Below are 17,028 nucleotides of genomic sequence, written 5' to 3'. Positions count from 1 at the left end.
TCAAAGTCTAAGACCTCAACTTTATCTTCAGGCCCTTAGAATAAAAGTTTAGGCCCTCAACTTTATCTTCAGGCTCTTAGAATCAAAGTTTAGGCCATCAACTTTATCTTCAGGTCCTTAGAATCAAAGTCTAGGCCCTCAACTTTATCTTCAGGTCCTTAGAATCAGAGTTTTGGCCCTGATCTTTAACTTCAGACCCTTAGAATCAAAGTTTGGGCCTTCAAATTTCTCTTCAGGGCCTTAGAATCAAAGTTTAGGCCTTCAACTTTATCTTCAGGGCCTTAGAATCAAAGTATAGGCCCTCAAGTTTATCTTCAGGGCCTTAGAATCAGAGTTTAGGCCCTCAACTTCATCTTCACGTCCATAGAATCAAAGTTTAGGCTCTCAACTTTATCTTCAGGTCCTTAGAATCAAAGTTTAGTCTCTCAACTTTATCTTCAGGTCCTTAGAATCGGCGTTTAGGCCCTCAACTTTATCTTCAGGTCCCTAGAATCAAAGTTTAGGCCATCAACTTTATCTTCAGGTCCTTAGAATCAAAGTCTAGGCCTTCAAATTTCTCTTCAGGGCCTTAGAATCAAAGTTTAGGCCTTCAACTTTATCTTCAGGGCCTTAGAATCAAAGTCTACGCCCTCAACTTTATCTTCATGGCCTTAGAATCAGAGTTTAGGCCCTCAACTTTATCTTTAGCTCCTGAGAATCAAAGTTTAAGCCCTTAACTTTATCTTTAGGACTTTAGAATCAAAGTTTAGGCCCTCATCTTTATCTTCAGAACCTTAAAATCGAACTTTATGGCCTCAACTTTATCTTCAGGGCCTTAGAATCAAGGTTTAGGCCCTCAACTTTATCTTCAGGGCCTTAGAATCGAAGTTTTTGCCCTCAACTTTATCTTCAGGGCCTTAGAATCAATTTTTAGGCCCTCCACTTATCTACAGGTCCTTGGAATCAAAGTTTAGGCCCTCAACTTTATCTTCAGGTCCCTATAATCAAAGTTTAGGCCCTCAACTTTATCTTCAAATCCTTAGAATCAAAGTTTAGGCCCTCAACTTTATCTTCAGGTCCTTAGAATCAGAGCTTAGGCCCTCAACTTTATCTTCAGGTCCTTAGAATCAGAGTTTAGGCCCTCAACTTTATCTTCAGGTCCTTAGAATCAAAATTTAGGACCTCAACTTTATCTTCAGGGCCTTAGAATCAATTTTAAGGCCCTCAACTTATCTTCAGGTCCTTGGAATCAAAGTTTAGGCCCTCAACTTTATCTTCAGGTCCCTAGAATCAAAGTTTAGGCCATCAACTTTATCTTCAGGTCCTTAGAATCAAAGTCTAGGCCCTCAACTTTATCTTCAGGTCCTTAGAATCAGAGTTTTGGCCCTGAACTTTAACTTCAGACCCTTAGAATCAAAGTTTGGGTCTTCAAATTTCTCTTCAAGGCCTTAGAATCAAAGTTTAGGCGTTCAACTTTATCTTCAGGGCCTTAGAATCAAAATCTATGTCCTCAACTTTATCTTCAGGGCCTTAGAGTCAGAGTTTAGGCCCTCAACTTTATCTGCAGGTCCTTAGAATCAAAATTTAGGCCCTCAACTTCATCTTCACGTCCCTAGAATCAAAGTTTAGTCTCTCAACTTTATCTTCAGGTCCTTAGAATCGGCGTTTAGGCCCTCAACTTTATCTTCAGGCTCTTAGAATCAAAGTTTAGGCCATCAACTTTATCTTCAGGTACCTTAGAATCAAAGTCTAGGCCCTCAACTTTATCTTCAGGTCCTTAGAATCAGAGTTTAGGCCCTCAACTTTATCTTCAGGCCCTTAGAATAAAAGTTTAGGCCCTCAACTTTATCTTCAGGTCCTTAGAATCAAAGTTTATTCTCTCAACTTTATCTTCAGGTCCTTAGAATCAAAGTTTAGGCCCTCAACTTTATCTTCAGGTCCTTAGAATCAGAGTTTTGGCCATGACCTTTATCTTCAGGCCCTTAGAATCAATGTTTTGGCCTTCAACTTTCTCTTCAGGGCCTTAGAATCAAAGTTTAGGCCCTCAACTTTATCTTCAGGTCCTTAGAATCAAAGTTTAGTCTCTCAACTTTATCTTCAGGTCCTTAGAATCAAAGTTTAGGCCCTCAACTTTATCTTCAGGTCCTTAGAATCAGAGTTTTGGCCATGACCTTTATCTTCAGGCCCTTAGAATCAATGTTTGGGCCTTCAACTTTATCTTCAGGGTCTTAGAATTAGAGTTTAGGCCCTCTACTTTATCTTCAGGGCCTTAGAATCAAAGTCTAGGCCCTCAAGTTTATCTTCAGGCCCTTAGAATAAAAGTTTAGGCCCTCAAATTTATCTTCAGGCTCTTATAATCAAAGTTTAGGCCATCAACTTTATCTTCAGGTCCTTAGAATCAAAGTCTAGGCCCTCAACTTTATCTTCAGGTCCTTAGAATCAGAGTTTATCCCCTGAACTTTAACTTTAGACCCTTAGAATCAAAGTTTGGGCCTTCAAATTTTTCTTCAGGGCCTTAGAATCAAAGTTTAGGCTTTCAACTTTATCTTCAGGGCCTTAGAATCAAAGTCTAGGCCCTCAACTTTATCTTCAGGGCCTTAGAATCAAAGTTTAGGCCCTCAACTTCATCTTCAGGCTCTTAGAATCAAAGTTTAGGCCATCAACTTTATCTTCAGGTCCTTAGAATCAAAATTTAGTCCCTCAACTTCATCTTCAGGTCCCTAGAATCAAAGTTTAGTCTCTCAACTTTATCTTCAGGTCCTTAGAATCGCAGTTTAGGCCCTCAACTTTATCTTCAGGCCCTTAGAATCAAAGTTTAGGCGTTCAAATTTATCTTCAGGGCCTTAGAATCGAAGTTTAGGCCCTCAGCTTTATCTTCAGGACCTTAGAATCAAAGTTTAGGCCCTCAACTTTATCTTCAGGGCCTTAGAATCAAAGTTTAGGCCCTCAACTTTATCTTCAGGCTCTTAAAATCAAAGTTTAGGCCATCAACTTTATCTTCAGGTCCTTAGAATCAAAGTCTAGGCCCTCAATTTATCTTCAGGTCCTTAGAATCAGAGTTTTGGCCCTGAACTTTAACTTCAGACCCTTAGAATCAAAGTTTAGGCGTTCAACTTTATCTTCAGGGCCTTAGAATCAAAGTTAAGGCCCTCAACTTTATCTTCAGGCTCTTAGAATCAAAGTTTAGTCTCTCAACTTTATCTTCAGGTCCTTAGAATCAAAATTTAGGCCCTCAACTTCATCTTCAGGTCCCTAGAATCAAAGTTTAGTCTCTCAACTTTATCTTCAGGCCCTTAGAATCAAAGTGTAGGCGTTCAACTTTATCTTCAGGGCCTTAGAATCAAAGTTTAGGCCCTCAACTTTATCTTCAGGACCTTAGAATCAAAGTTTAGGCCCTCAACTTTATCTTCATGTCCTTAGAATCAAAGTTTAGGCCCTCAACTTTATCTTTAGGCCCTTAGAATCAAAGTTTAGGCGTTCAACTTTATCTTCAGGGCCTTAGAATCAAAGTTAAGGCCCTCAACTTTATCTTCAGGCTCTTAGAATCAAAGTTTAGGCCATCAACTTTATCTTCAGGTCCTTAGAATCAAAGTCTAGGCCCTCAACTTTATCTTCAGGTCCTTAGAATCAGAGTTTTGGCCCTGATCTTTAACTTCAGACCCTTAGAATCAAAGTTTGGGCCTTCAAATATCTCTTCAGGGCCTTAGAATCAAAGTTTAGGCCTTCAACTTTATCTTCAGGGCCTTAGAATCAAAGTATAGACCCTCAACTTTATCTTCAGGGCCTTAGAATCAGAGTTTAGGCCCTCAACTTTATCTCCAGGTCCTTAGAATCAAAATTTAGTCTCTCAACTTTATCTTCAGGGCCTTAGAATCAGAGTTTAGGCCCTCAACTTCATCTTCAGGTCCTTAGAATCAAAGTTTAGTCTCTCAACTTTATCTTCATGTCCTTAGAATCAAAGTTTAGTCTCTCAACTTTATCTTCAGGTCCTTAGAATCGGCGTTTAGGCCCTCAACTTTATCTTCAGGTCCTTAGAATCAGAGTTTAGGCCCTCAACTTTATCTTCAGGTCCTTAGAATCAAAATTTTGGCCTTAACTTTATCTTCAGGGCCTTAGAATCAATTTTAAGGCCCTCAACTTATCTTCAGGTCCTTGGAATTCAAAGTTTAGGCCCTCAACTTTATCTTCAGGTCCCTAGAATCAAAGTTTAGGCCATCAACTTTATCTTCAGGTCCTTAGAATCAAAGTCTAGGCCCTCAACTTTATCTTCAGGTCCTTAGAATCAGAGTTTTGGCTCTGAACTTTAACTTCAGACCCTCAGAATCAAAGTTTGGGCCTTCAAATTTCTCTTCAGGGCCTTAGAATCAAAGTTTTGGCCTTCAACTTTATCTTCAGGGGCCTTAGAATCAAAGTCTAGGCCCTCAAGTTTATCTTCAGGGCCTTAGAATCAGAGTTTAGGCCCTCAACTTTATCTTCAGGTCCTTAGAATCAAAGTCTAGGCCCTCAACTTTATCTTCAGGCCCTTAGAATAAAAGTTTAGGCCCTCAACTTTATCTTCAGGCTCTTAGAATCAAAGTTTAGGCCATTAACTTTATCTTCAGGTCCTTAGAATCAAAGTCTAGGCCCTCAACTTTATCTTCAGGTCCTTAGAATCAGAGTTTTGGCCCTGATCTTTAACTTCAGACCCTTAGAATCAAAGTTTGGGCCTTCAAATTTCTCTTCAGGGCCTTAGAATCAAAGTTTAGGCCTTCAACTTTATCTTCAGGGCCTTAGAATCAAAGTATAGGCCCTCAAGTTTATCTTCAGGGCCTTAGAATCAGAGTTTAGGCCCTCAACTTCATCTTCAGGTCCTTAGAATCAAAGTTTAGTCTCTCAACTTTATCTTCAGGTCCTTAGAATCAAAGTTTAGTCTCTCAACTTTATCTTCAGGTCCTTAGAATCGGCGTTTAGGCCCTCAACTTTATCTTCAGGTCCTTAGAATCAGAGTTTAGGCCCTCAACTTTATCTTCAGGTCCTTAGAATCAAAATTTAGGCCCTTAACTTTATCTTCAGGGCCTTAGAATCAATTTTAAGGCCCTCAACTTATCTTCAGGTCCTTGGAATTCAAAGTTTAGGTCCTCAACTTTATCTTCAGGTCCCTATAATCAAAGTTTAGGCCCTCAACTTTATCTTCAAATCCTTAGAATCAAAGTTTAGGCCCTCAACTTTATCTTCAGGTCCTTAGAATCAGAGCTTAGGCCCTCAACTTTATCTTCAGGTCCTTAGAATCAAAGTTTTGACCCTGAACTTTAACTTCAGACCGTTAGAATCAAAGTTTGGGCCTTCAACTTTATCTTCAGGTCCTTAGAATCAGAGTTTTGGCCCTGAAGTTTAACTTCAGACCCTTAGAATCAAAGTTTGGGCCTTCAAATTTCTCTTCAAGGCCTTAGAATCAAAGTTTAGGCCTTCAACTTTATCTTCAGGTCCTTAGAATCAAAGTCTAGGCCCTCAACTTTATCTTCAGGGCCTTAGAATCAGAGTTTAGGCCCTCAACTTTATCTTCAGGTCCTTAGAATCAAAAATTAGGCCCTCAACTTTATCTTCAGGTCCTTAGAATCGGAGTTTAGGCCCTCAACTTTATCTTCAGGCCCTTAGAATCAAAGTTTAGTCTCTCAACTTTATCTTCATGTCCTTGGAATCGGAGTTTAGGCCCTCAACTTCATCTTCAGGTCCCTAGAATCAAAATTTAGGCCCTCAACTTTATCTTCAGGTCCTTAGAATCAAAGTTTAGTCTCTCAACTTTATCTTCATGTCCTTGGAATCGGAGTTTAGGCCCTCAACTTTATCTTCAGGCCCCTAGAATCAAAGTTTAGGCGTTCAACTTTATCTTCAGGGCCTTAGAATAAAAGTTTAGGCCCTCAACTTTATCTTCAGGTCCTTAGAATCAAAGTTTAGTCTCTCAACTTTATCTTCAGGTCCTTAGAATCAGAGTTTTGGCCCTGAACTTTAACTTCAGACCCTTAGAATCAAAGTTTGGGCCTTCAAATTTCTCTTCAAGGCCTTAGAATCAAAGTTTAGGCCTTCAACTTTATCTTCAGGTCCTTAGAATCAAAGTCTAGGCCCTCAACTTTATCTTCAGGGCCTTAGAATCAGAGTTTAGGCCCTCAACTTTATCTTCAGGTCCTTAGAATCAAAAATTAGGCCCTCAACTTTATCTTCAGGTCCTTAGAATCGGAGTTTAGGCCCTCAACTTTATCTTCAGGCCCTTAGAATCAAAGTTTAGGCGTCCAACTTTATCTTCAGGTCCTTAGAATCAAAGTCTAGGCCCTCAACTTTATCTTCAGGGCCTTAGAATCAGAGTTTAGGCCCTCAACTTTATCTTCAGGTCCTTAGAATCAAAAATTAGGCCCTCAACTTTATCTTCAGGTCCTTAGAATCGGAGTTTAGGCCCTCAACTTTATCTTCAGGCCCTTAGAATCAAAGTTTAGGCGTCCAACTTTATCTTCAGGGCCTTAGAATCAAAGTTTAGACGTTCAACTTTATCTTCAGGCCCTTAGAATCAAAGTTTAGGCGTTCAACTTTATCTTCAGTTTCTTAGAATCAAAGTTTAGTCTCTTAACTTTATCTTCAGGTCCTTAGAATCAAAGTTTAGGCCCTCAACTTTATCTTCAGGCTCTTAGAATCAAAGTTTAGGCCCTCAACTTTATCTTCAGGTCCTTAGAATCAGAATTTTGGCCATGACCTTTATCTTCAGGCCCTTAGAATCAATGTTTGGGCCTTCAAATTTATCTTCAGGGCCTTAGAATCAAAGTCTAGGCCCTCAACTTTATCTTCAGGGCCTTAGAATCAGAGTTTAGGCCCTCAACTTTATCTTCAGGCCCTTAGAATTAAAGTTTAGGCCATCAACTTTATCTTAAGGTTCTTAGAATCAAAGTTTAGGCCCTCAACTTTATCTTCAGGTCCTTAGAATCAAAGTTTAGTCTCTCAACTTTATCTTCATCTCCTTAGAATCAGAGTTTAGGCCCTCAACTTTATCTTCAGGTTCTTAGAATCAGAGCTTTAGCCCTGAACTTTAACTTCAGACCCTTAGAATCAAAGTTTGGGCCTTCAACTTTATCTTCAGGTCCTTAGAATCAGAGTTTTGGCCCTGAAGTTTAACTTCAGACCCTTAGAATCAAAGTTTGGGCCTTCAAATTTCTCTTCAAGGCCTTAGAATCAAAGTTTAGGCCTTCAACTTTATCTTCAGGTCCTTAGAATCAAAGTCTAGGCCCTCAACTTTATCTTCAGGGCCTTAGAATCAGAGTTTAGGCCCTCAACTTTATCTTCAGGTCCTTAGAATCAAAAATTAGGCCCTCAACTTTATCTTCAGGTCCTTAGAATCGGAGTTTAGGCCCTCAACTTTATCTTCAGGCCCTTAGAATCAAAGTTTAGTCTCTCAACTTTATCTTCATGTCCTTGGAATCGGAGTTTAGGCCCTCAACTTCATCTTCAGGTCCCTAGAATCAAAATTTAGGCCCTCAACTTTATCTTCAGGTCCTTAGAATCAAAGTTTAGTCTCTCAACTTTATCTTCATGTCCTTGGAATCGGAGTTTAGGCCCTCAACTTTATCTTCAGGCCCCTAGAATCAAAGTTTAGGCGTTCAACTTTATCTTCAGGGCCTTAGAATAAAAGTTTAGGCCCTCAACTTTATCTTCAGGTCCTTAGAATCAAAGTTTAGTCTCTCAACTTTATCTTCAGGTCCTTAGAATCAGAGTTTTGGCCCTGAACTTTAACTTCAGACCCTTAGAATCAAAGTTTGGGCCTTCAAATTTCTCTTCAAGGCCTTAGAATCAAAGTTTAGGCCTTCAACTTTATCTTCAGGTCCTTAGAATCAAAGTCTAGGCCCTCAACTTTATCTTCAGGGCCTTAGAATCAGAGTTTAGGCCCTCAACTTTATCTTCAGGTCCTTAGAATCAAAAATTAGGCCCTCAACTTTATCTTCAGGTCCTTAGAATCGGAGTTTAGGCCCTCAACTTTATCTTCAGGCCCTTAGAATCAAAGTTTAGGCGTCCAACTTTATCTTCAGGTCCTTAGAATCAAAGTCTAGGCCCTCAACTTTATCTTCAGGGCCTTAGAATCAGAGTTTAGGCCCTCAACTTTATCTTCAGGTCCTTAGAATCAAAAATTAGGCCCTCAACTTTATCTTCAGGTCCTTAGAATCGGAGTTTAGGCCCTCAACTTTATCTTCAGGCCCTTAGAATCAAAGTTTAGGCGTCCAACTTTATCTTCAGGGCCTTAGAATCAAAGTTTAGACGTTCAACTTTATCTTCAGGCCCTTAGAATCAAAGTTTAGGCGTTCAACTTTATCTTCAGTTTCTTAGAATCAAAGTTTAGTCTCTTAACTTTATCTTCAGGTCCTTAGAATCAAAGTTTAGGCCCTCAACTTTATCTTCAGGCTCTTAGAATCAAAGTTTAGGCCCTCAACTTTATCTTCAGGTCCTTAGAATCAGAATTTTGGCCATGACCTTTATCTTCAGGCCCTTAGAATCAATGTTTGGGCCTTCAAATTTATCTTCAGGGCCTTAGAATCAAAGTCTAGGCCCTCAACTTTATCTTCAGGGCCTTAGAATCAGAGTTTAGGCCCTCAACTTTATCTTCAGGCCCTTAGAATTAAAGTTTAGGCCATCAACTTTATCTTAAGGTTCTTAGAATCAAAGTTTAGGCCCTCAACTTTATCTTCAGGTCCTTAGAATCAAAGTTTAGTCTCTCAACTTTATCTTAATCTCCTTAGAATCAGAGTTTAGGCCCTCAACTTTATCTTCAGGTTCTTAGAATCAGAGCTTTAGCCCTGAACTTTAACTTCAGACCCTTAGAATCAAAGTTTGGGCCTTCAAATTTCTCTTCAGGGCCTTAGAATCAAAGTTTAGGCCTTCAACTTTATCTTCAGGTCCTTAGAATCAAAGTCTAGGCCCTCAACTTTATCTTCAGGGCCTTAGAATCAGAGTTTAGTCCCTCAACTTTATCTTCAGGTCCTTAGAATCAAAAATTAGGCCCTCAACTTTATCTTCAGGTCTTTAGAATCGGAGTTTAGGCCCTCAACTTTATCTTCAGGCCCTTAGAATCAAAGTTTAGGCGTTCAACTTTATCTTCAGGGCCTTAGAATCAAAGTTTAGGCGTTCAACTTTATCTTCAGGCCCTTAGAATCAAAGTTTAGGCGTTCAACTTTATCTTCAGGTCCTTAGAATCAAAGTTTAGTCTCTTAACTTTATCTTCAGGTCCTTAGAATCAAAGTTTAGGCCCTCAACTTTATCTTCAGGCTCTTAGAATCAAAGTTTAGGCCCTCAACTTTATCTTCAGGTCCTTAGAATCAGAATTTTGGCCATGACCTTTATCTTCAGGCCCTTAGAATCAATGTTTGGGCCTTCAAATTTATCTTCAGGGCCTTAGAATCAAAGTCTAGGCCCTCAACTTTTTCTTCAGGCCCTTAGAATAAAAGTTTAGGCCATCAACTTTATCTTAAGGCTCTTAGAATCAAAGTTTAGGCCATCAACTTTATCTTCAGGTCCTTAGAATCAAAGTTTAGACCCTCAACTTTATCTTCAGGTCCTTAGAATCAAAGTTTAGTCTCTCAATTTTATCTTCAAGTCCTTAGAATCAAAGTTTAGGACCTCAACTTTATCTTCAGGCCCTTAGAATCAAAGTTTAGGCGTTCAACTTTATCTTCAGCGCCTTAGAATCAAAGTTTAGGCCCTCAACTTTATCTTCAGGTCCTTAGAATCAAAGTTTAGTCTCTCAACTTTATCTTCAGGTCCTTAGAATCGGAGTTTAGGCCCTCAACTTTATCTTTAGCTCCTTAGAATAAAAGTTTAGGCCCTCAACTTTATCTTCAGGTCCTTAGAATCAAAGTTTAGTCTCTCAACTTTATCTTCAGGTCCTTAGAATCAGAGTTTTGGCCCTGAACTTTAACTTCAGACCCTTAGAATCAAAGTTTGGGCCTTCAAATTTCTCTTCAAGGCCTTAGAATCAAAGTTTAGGCCTTCAACTTTATCTTCAGGTCCTTAGAATCAAAGTCTAGGCCCTCAACTTTATCTTCAGGGCCTTAGAATCAGAGTTTAGGCCCTCAACTTTATCTTCAGGTCCTTAGAATCAAAAATTAGGCCCTCAACTTTATCTTCAGGTCCTTAGAATCGGAGTTTAGGCCCTCAACTTTATCTTCAGGCCCTTAGAATCAAAGTTTAGTCTCTCAACTTTATCTTCATGTCCTTGGAATCGGAGTTTAGGCCCTCAACTTTATCTTCAGGCCCTTAGAATCAAAGTTTAGGCGTTCAACTTTATCTTCAGGGCCTTAGAATAAAAGTTTAGGCCCTCAACTTTATCTTCAGGTCCTTAGAATCAAAGTTTAGTCTCTCAACTTTATCTTCTGGTCCTTAGAATCAGAGTTTTGGCCCTGAACTTTAACTTCAGACCCTTAGAATCAAAGTTTGGGCCTTCAAATTTCTCTTCAGGGCCTTAGAATCAAAGTTTAGGCCTTCAACTTTATCTTCAGGTCCTTAGAATCAAAGTCTAGGCCCTCAACTTTATCTTCAGGGCCTTAGAATCAGAGTTTAGGCCCTCAACTTTATCTTCAGGTCCTTAGAATCAAAAATTAGGCCCTCAACTTTATCTTCAGGTCCTTAGAATCGGAGTTTAAGCCCTCAACTTTATCTTCAGGCCCTTAGAATCAAAGTTTAGGCGTCCAACTTTATCTTCAGGTCCTTAGAATCAAAGTCTAGGCCCTCAACTTTATCTTCAGGGCCTTAGAATCAGAGTTTAGGCCCTCAACTTTATCTTCAGGTCCTTCAAAAATTAGGCCCTCAACTTTATCTTCAGGTCCTTAGAATCGGAGTTTAGGCCCTCAACTTTATCTTCAGGCCCTTAGAATCAAAGTTTAGGCGTCCAACTTTATCTTCAGGGCCTTAGAATCAAAGTTTAAACGTTCAACTTTATCTTCAGGCCCTTAGAATCAAAGTTTAGGCGTTCAACTTTATCTTCAGTTTCTTAGAATCAAAGTTTAGTCTCTTAACTTTATCTTCAGGTCCTTAGAATCAAAGTTTAGGCCCTCAACTTTATCTTCAGGCTCTTAGAATCGAAGTTTAGGCCCTCAACTTTATCTTCAGGTCCTTAGAATCAGAATTTTGGCCATGACCTTTATCTTCAGGCCCTTAGAATCAATGTTTGGGCCTTCAAATTTATCTTCAGGGCCTTAGAATCAAAGTCTAGGCCCTCAACTTTATCTTCAGGGCCTTAGAATCAGAGTTTAGGCCCTCAACTTTATCTTCAGGCCCTTAGAATTAAAGTTTAGGCCATCAACTTTATCTTAAGGTTCTTAGAATCAAAGTTTAGGCCCTCAACTTTATCTTCAGGTCCTTAGAATCAAAGTTTAGTCTCTCAACTTTATCTTCATCTCCTTAGAATCAGAGTTTAGGCCCTCAACTTTATCTTCAGGTTCTTAGAATCAGAGTTTTAGCCCTGAACTTTAACTTCAGACCCTTAGAATCAAAGTTTGGGCCTTCAAATTTCTCTTCAGGGCCTTAGAATCAAAGTTTAGGCCTTCAACTTTATCTTCAGGTCCTTAGAATCAAAGTCTAGGCCCTCAACTTTATCTTCAGGGCCTTAGAATCAGAGTTTAGTCCCTCAACTTTATCTTCAGGTCCTTAGAATCAAAAATTAGGCCCTCAACTTTATCTTCAGGTGCTTAGAATCGGAGTTTAGGCCCTCAACTTTATCTTCAGGCCCTTAGAATCAAAGTTTAGGCGTTCAACTTTATCTTCAGGCCCTTAGAATCAAAGTTTAGGCGTTCAACTTTATCTTCAGGTCCTTAGAATCAAAGTTTAGTCTCTTAACTTTATCTTCAGGTCCTTAGAATCAAAGTTTAGGCCCTCAACTTTATCTTCAGGCTCTTAGAATCAAAGTTTAGGCCCTCAACTTTATCTTCAGGTCCTTAGAATCAGAATTTTGGCCATGACCTTTATCTTCAGGCCCTTAGAATCAATGTTTGGGCCTTCAAATTTATCTTCAGGGCCTTAGAATCAAAGTCTAGGCCCTCAACTTTTTCTTCAGGCCCTTAGAATAAAAGTTTAGGCCATCAACTTTATCTTAAGGCTCTTAGAATCAAAGTTTAGTCTCTCAACTTTATCTTCAGGTCCTTAGAATCGGAGTTTAGGCCCTCAACTTTATCTTTAGCTCCTTAGAATAAAAGTTTAGGCCCTCAACTTTATCTTCAGGTCCTTAGAATCAAAGTTTAGTCTCTCAACTTTATCTTCAGGTCCTTAGAATCAGAGTTTTGGCCCTGAACTTTAACTTCAGACCCTTAGAATCAAAGTTTGGGCCTTCAAATTTCTCTTCAAGGCCTTAGAATCAAAGTTTAGGCCTTCAACTTTATCTTCAGGTCCTTAGAATCAAAGTCTAGGCCCTCAACTTTATCTTCAGGGCCTTAGAATCAGAGTTTAGGCCCTCAACTTTATCTTCAGGTCCTTAGAATCAAAAATTAGGCCCTCAACTTTATCTTCAGGTCCTTAGAATCGGAGTTTAGGCCCTCAACTTTATCTTCAGGCCCTTAGAATCAAAGTTTAGTCTCTCAACTTTATCTTCATGTCCTTGGAATCGGAGTTTAGGCCCTCAACTTTATCTTCAGGCCCTTAGAATCAAAGTTTAGGCGTTCAACTTTATCTTCAGGGCCTTAGAATAAAAGTTTAGGCCCTCAACTTTATCTTCAGGTCCTTAGAATCAAAGTTTAGTCTCTCAACTTTATCTTCTGGTCCTTAGAATCAGAGTTTTGGCCCTGAACTTTAACTTCAGACCCTTAGAATCAAAGTTTGGGCCTTCAAATTTCTCTTCAGGGCCTTAGAATCAAAGTTTAGGCCTTCAACTTTATCTTCAGGTCCTTAGAATCAAAGTCTAGGCCCTCAACTTTATCTTCAGGGCCTTAGAATCAGAGTTTAGGCCCTCAACTTTATCTTCAGGTCCTTAGAATCAAAAATTAGGCCCTCAACTTTATCTTCAGGTCCTTAGAATCGGAGTTTAGGCCCTCAACTTTATCTTCAGGCCCTTAGAATCAAAGTTTAGGCGTCCAACTTTATCTTCAGGTCCTTAGAATCAAAGTCTAGGCCCTCAACTTTATCTTCAGGGCCTTAGAATCAGAGTTTAGGCCCTCAACTTTATCTTCGGGTCCTTCAAAAATTAGGCCCTCAACTTTATCTTCAGGTCCTTAGAATCGGAGTTTAGGCCCTCAACTTTATCTTCAGGCCCTTAGAATCAAAGTTTAGGCGTCCAACTTTATCTTCAGGGCCTTAGAATCAAAGTTTAAACGTTCAACTTTATCTTCAGGCCCTTAGAATCAAAGTTTAGGCGTTCAACTTTATCTTCAGTTTCTTAGAATCAAAGTTTAGTCTCTTAACTTTATCTTCAGGTCCTTAGAATCAAAGTTTAGGCCCTCAACTTTATCTTCAGGCTCTTAGAATCGAAGTTTAGGCCCTCAACTTTATCTTCAGGTCCTTAGAATCAGAATTTTGGCCATGACCTTTATCTTCAGGCCCTTAGAATCAATGTTTGGGCCTTCAAATTTATCTTCAGGGCCTTAGAATCAAAGTCTAGGCCCTCAACTTTATCTTCAGGGCCTTAGAATCAGAGTTTAGGCCCTCAACTTTATCTTCAGGCCCTTAGAATTAAAGTTTAGGCCATCAACTTTATCTTAAGGTTCTTAGAATCAAAGTTTAGGCCCTCAACTTTATCTTCAGGTCCTTAGAATCAAAGTTTAGTCTCTCAACTTTATCTTCATCTCCTTAGAATCAGAGTTTAGGCCCTCAACTTTATCTTCAGGTTCTTAGAATCAGAGTTTTAGCCCTGAACTTTAACTTCAGACCCTTAGAATCAAAGTTTGGGCCTTCAAATTTCTCTTCAGGGCCTTAGAATCAAAGTTAAGGCCTTCAACTTTATCTTCAGGTCCTTAGAATCAAAGTCTAGGCCCTCAACTTTATCTTCAGGGCCTTAGAATCAGAGTTTAGTCCCTCAACTTTATCTTCAGGTCCTTAGAATCAAAAATTAGGCCCTCAACTTTATCTTCAGGTCCTTAGAATCGGAGTTTAGGCCCTCAACTTTATCTTCAGGCCCTTAGAATCAAAGTTTAGGCGTTCAACTTTATCTTCAGGCCCTTAGAATCAAAGTTTAGGCGTTCAACTTTATCTTCAGGTCCTTAGAATCAAAGTTTAGTCTCTTAACTTTATCTTCAGGTCCTTAGAATCAAAGTTTAGGCCCTCAACTTTATCTTCAGGCTCTTAGAATCAAAGTTTAGGCCCTCAACTTTATCTTCAGGTCCTTAGAATCAGAATTTTGGCCATGACCTTTATCTTCAGGCCCTTAGAATCAATGTTTGGGCCTTCAAATTTATCTTCAGGGCCTTAGAATCAAAGTCTAGGCCCTCAACTTTTTCTTCAGGCCCTTAGAATAAAAGTTTAGGCCATCAACTTTATCTTAAGGCTCTTAGAATCAAAGTTTAGGCCATCAACTTTATCTTCAGGTCCTTAGAATCAAAGTTTAGACCCTCAACTTTATCTTCAGGTCCTTAGAATCAAAGTTTAGTCTCTCAATTTTATCTTCAAGTCCTTAGAGTCAAAGTTTAGGACCTCAACTTTATCTTCAGGCCCTTAGAATCAAAGTTTAGGCGTTCAACTTTATCTTCAGCGCCTTAGAATCAAAGTTTAGGCCCTCAACTTTATCTTCAGGTCCTTAGAATCAAAGTTTAGTCTCTCAACTTTATCTTCAGGTCCTTAGAATCGGAGTTTAGGCCCTCAACTTTATCTTTAGCTCCTTATAATCAAAGTTTAGGCCCTCAACTTTATCTTCAGGTCCTTAGAATGAAAGTTTAGGCTCTCAAATTTATCTTCAGGGCCTTAGCTAGCCCGTGTAAGTTCGCTGTAATTTATTATTAGGATAGACCTGTTGTCTAGCCCCTGTAATTTCGCTGTAATTTATTCCAGGAGAGACCCGTTGGCTAGCCCCTGTAATTTGGCTGTAATTTTTTCCAGGAGAGACCCATTCTCTAGCCCCTATAAATTCGCTGTAATTTATTACAGGAGAGACCCGTTGGCTAACCCTCTGTAATTTCGCTGTAGTTTATTACAGGAGAGACCCGTTGGCCAGCCCCCTGTAAATTCGCTGTAATTTATTACAGGAGATACCCGTTTGCTAACCCTCTGTATATTCGCTGTAATTTATTACAGGAGATACCCGTTTACTAACCCCCTGTAAATTCGCTGTAATTTATTACAGGAGAGACCCTTTGGCTAGCCCCTGTAATTTCGCTGTAATTTATTACAGGAGAGACCCGTTTGCTCACCCCCTGTAATTTCGCTGCAATTTATTACAGGAGAGACCCGTTGGCTAACCCCCTGTTAGTTCGGTGTAATTTATTACAGGAGAGACCCGTTGGCTAACCTCCTGTAATTTCGCTGTAATTTATTACAGGAGAGACCCGTTTGCTAACCCCCTGTAATTTCGCTGTAGTTTATTACAGGAGAGACCCGTTTGCTAACCCCCTGTAATTTCGCTGTAGTTTATTACAGGACAGAACATTTGGCTAGCCCCCGTAATTTCGCTTTAATTTATTACAAGAGAGACCCTTTGGCTAGCCCCGGTAGTTTCGCTCTAATTTATTACAGGAGAGACCCTTTGGCTAACCCCTGTAATTTCGCTGTAATTTATTGCAGGAGAGACCCGTTGGGCCCTCAACTTTATCTTCAGGGCCTTAGAATCAATTTCTAGGCCCTCAAGTTTATCTTCAGGGCCTTAGAATCAGAGTTTAGGCCCTCAACTTTATCTTCAGGCCCTTAGAATCAAAGTTTAGGCCATCAACTTTATCTTCAGGCCCTTAGAATCAAAGTCTAGGCCCTCAACTTTATCTTCAGGCCCTTAGAATAAAAGTTTAGGCCCTCAACTTTATCTTCAGGCCCTTAGAATCAAAGTTTAGGCCATCAACTTTATCTTCAGGTCCTTTGTAGCCGTTGTGGTAGTTGTTGTAGTTGTAGCCGTTGTAGTTTCTTTCCGGAATATATACACCGCTTGCCGGAATATATACACCGCCTGCCGGAATGTATACACCGCTTGCCTGCGGAGTACGTACACGCCTGCCGGAATATATACACCGCCGGCCGGAATACATAGACCGCCTGCCGGAATATATACACCGCCTGCCGGAATATGTACACCGCCTGCTGGCGGAGTACGTACACCGCTTGCCGGAATATATACATCGCCTTCCGGAATATATACACCGCTTGCCGGCGGAGTACGTACACGCCTGACGGTATATATACACCGCCTTCCGGCGGAGTACGCACACTGCCTTCCGGAATATATACACCGCTTGCCGTAATATATACACCTTCTGCCTCCGCAGTATGTACACCGCTCTCCGTAATATATACACCGCCTGCCGGCGAAGTACGTACACCGCTTGCCGTAATATATGCACCGCTTGCCGGAATATATAAAAAGCCTGCCGTTCGAGTACGTACACTGCCTTCCGGAATATATACACCGCTTTGCGGAATATATACACCGCCTGCCGGCGGAGAACGTACACCGCCTGCCGGAGTATATACACCGCCTGCAGGAATATATACACCGCCTGCCGGCGGAGTACGTACACGCCTGCCGGAATATCTACACCGCTTGCCGGCGGAGTACGTACACGCCTGCCGGAATATCTACACTGCTTGCCGGCGGAGTACGTACACGCCTGCCGGAATATATACACCGCTTGCCGGCGGAGTACGTACACGCCTGCCGGTATATATACACCGCCTGCCGGAATATATACACCGCCTGCTGGCAGAGTACGTACACGCCTGCCGGTATATATACACCGCCTTCCCGCGGAGTATGTACACCGCTTCCGTAATATATACACTGCCTGTCGGCAAAGTACGTACGCTGCCTTCCGGAATATATACACCGTTGTAGCCGTTGTAGTCGTTGTAGTCGTTGTAGCCGTTGTATTGGTTGTAGCCTTTGTAGCCTTTGTAGCCGTTGTTGTAGTTGTTGTAGTTGTAGCC

Source organism: Oscarella lobularis, chromosome 20 (genome assembly GCF_947507565.1).
Source record: "Oscarella lobularis chromosome 20, ooOscLobu1.1, whole genome shotgun sequence".
In the NCBI taxonomy this organism is placed as follows: Eukaryota; Metazoa; Porifera; class Homoscleromorpha; order Homosclerophorida; family Oscarellidae; genus Oscarella; species Oscarella lobularis.
The sequence above is the reverse complement of the archived record's forward strand: the minus strand, read 5'-3'. Positions refer to the sequence as shown.